The following is a 2,843-nucleotide window of genomic DNA, read 5'->3' on the forward strand; positions in this document are numbered from 1 at the left end:
TTTGGAGTGGGGCAGGGAGGAGCTGAGAGAGACAGAGAAAGACATAACAGAACTTTTAAGACCCCTTCCAACTTTAATAGTCAAGATGTTAATTTTTTCTATTTACTAGCCTAAATTCTTCTTGCAAAAGCCTTGTGAGGTAGGTGATGTTATTATCCTCATTTTACAGCTGAAGAAACTGAAGCAAAGAGGTTAGGTAACTTACCCAGGATCACACAGCTAGTAAGTGTCTCAGGCTGGATTTGAATTCAGGTTTTCTTGACTCCAAGCCCAGCATTTTATCCCCTGTGCTACCCTGTTGTTGTTCAGTTGTGTCTGATTCTTCATGACCCCATTTGTGGTTTTCTTGGCAAAGATACCAAAGTGATTTGCCATTTCCTTTCTCCGGTTCATTTTACAGATAAAGAAATGAAGGCTAACAAGGTTAAGTGACTTGCTCAGGGTCACACAGCTAGTAAGTATCTGAGACAGGATTTGAACTCAGGAAGACTCATCTTTCTGACTCCAGGGCCAGCACTCTATCCACTGTGCCACCTAGCTGCCTCTTAAAGGTAAGCAATGATACACTAGACCTAGACAGCTTTATTGCAAGTAGATAAACATTAGTTATTGAAAGAGGTTTTTACAGACCCTTCAAGAGAAAGTTTGGCATTGAGTTTAAGGCTTATCTACTAACCAACTGCTTCATTTATTAATGCCTTAGTTTTTGAGTCTAAGGCAAGCAGAAATCAGCAGAGTCAATGTATTGTACCTAGAAAGCAAACAAATTTGAAGTATTATATGAACCTGTCCCTCCAATAAATTTCAACTCTGATACCTCATCACTGTACAAGGTTGACCCTGTATTCTTAAAGGCTACACCAGTGAAGTACAAACTTTGGTATATCCTAACAAGCAGGAAAAACTTTGATTACAGTTTGGATAGACTTAATATCAGAAGACTGATCACCAGGTGATTTTTTTTCCACCTGATAACTTCAAGAACACCTACTAAGCCTAGCAAGGAAGAGTTGAAATCAAAAAGATTTCATTAGTGTTGTTTGCCTTCTCAATGAGATAGGAGGAGAGGGAAAAAGAGGGAGAATTCAGAACTCAAAAATTTTTTTAAATCAATGTTACAAATTTTGATATGTAATTGGAAAAAAAATAAATTACGAATTAAGTGTCTGCTATGTGCCAGACACTACACTAATGGTGGGTGATTCAAAAACAAAAAAGGACTAGGCTGTGCCCTCAAGGAGCTTACCAAAGCGTAAAACTCTCCTTTAAGCTGGTTGACATATCCACTCCACGGGGGGCTCCCAGCTCTGACAGGTGAACTTTTGCCTCATTTTATGAGGGCCCAGGTTTCTTCACCTCTTCCCACCCTCTCCTCACTGAGTGACTTGTCTCTGCTCTTTCCATTTATGTGTTGTTTTCCTCCCTTAGAATGTAAACTTATTGAGGACAGAGACTGTCTTGTTTGGTTGTATTTCTATCCCCAGCACTTAGGAATGCCTGGCACATGATGATTAATAAATTATTTATCGAACTAAGCAGATTAGCTCTGTAAAACCAAGCACATACTGTCCCAGTGAGGGTCAGCTAAGGTTTTCCACGTGCCAAGAAGGTGAGAACCGGTATTTATATCAAGGCCTCACACTTCCACCTGACATGACAGGAGTTATAAGTATCTACTGGAGAAATGGATTGATATGCCCTAGTGCCAGATCCCAGCCTCATGCCCTGATACTGAAGAAACCAAAGGCTGTTTTTCAGTTGACTTTTAAAGTATCTTCTAGTCTGGTTTAGGTAGGCAACAGAATACTTCCCCTTCAGACGCACTGCACAGCAGACTCAATTTTAAAGGGCTTTGTCTTAAAAGAGAATACATGGCACACATAAAAACAAGGGAACCTGGCCCAAAACGATCTCTATCCCCCTACCACACCAGCAGCACCTTAATGTGGAATGTGAGTTATGACGTATGGCTCTAAAAAGGGGTAGCTGGATTTGGCTTTCGGGGAAAGTTGTTCAACGTAGGAAACATACCTTCAAACTCTGAAAATAAATGTTTCTGTGATAATATTTAGAGCCAGAAAGGACCACCAAGGTCAGCTAGAGTAACCTCTTCATTTTTCAGATGAGGACATAAGGGCCCAGGGAGGTGAAGCCACTTGAACAAGGTCACACAGATTGTAAGTGGCAGAGTTGGGATGTGAGTTACTCTGCCTCAAAACTCAGCACTCTTTTCACCATACTATGTTGACTTTACTGAATTACCTTGCCCTATGTAAACAGTTTCTCCTTTTAAATCACTACGAGCTGTTGTCTTTGAATATTACAAATAGCAATGTCTGAAAACTAATACTTGGTAGTTTAGAACTGAACATAGAACAGTTTCATTAGGAAGGGTTTTCTCCTCCCAAATGATTAAACTGAAACAGGACACAAAAACATGAAACGGGATTAAACAGGTGTCTCTTGGAGTTTGGGGTACAATTCAAAATTGGCAAAAGCAGTGAAGTTCATCCTAAATTGAAAAGGGCTAGAAATGAGCATATATTAAGCACCACGTGTCAGGCACTGTGCCCGGCATTTTTACAAAAATTTTCTCCTTTGATCCTCACATGAACACGTGAATAATTAAGCATCTACTATATATGACAGGGGCAGCTAGGTGGTGCAATGGATAGGATGCTGGGTCAGGAATCAACAAGCAAATCTGGCCTCAGACACTTACTAGGTGTGTGAGCATGGGCAAGTCACTTAACTCTGTTTGCCTCAGTTTCCTCATCTATAAATATGAGCTGGAGAAGGAAATGGTAAACCACTCCAGTATCTTTGCCAAAAATCCAAATGGG

The sequence above is a fragment of the Vombatus ursinus genome, unplaced genomic scaffold (assembly GCF_900497805.2).
Source record: "Vombatus ursinus unplaced genomic scaffold, bare-nosed wombat genome assembly UNPS02014893.1, whole genome shotgun sequence".
In the NCBI taxonomy this organism is placed as follows: Eukaryota; Metazoa; Chordata; class Mammalia; order Diprotodontia; family Vombatidae; genus Vombatus; species Vombatus ursinus.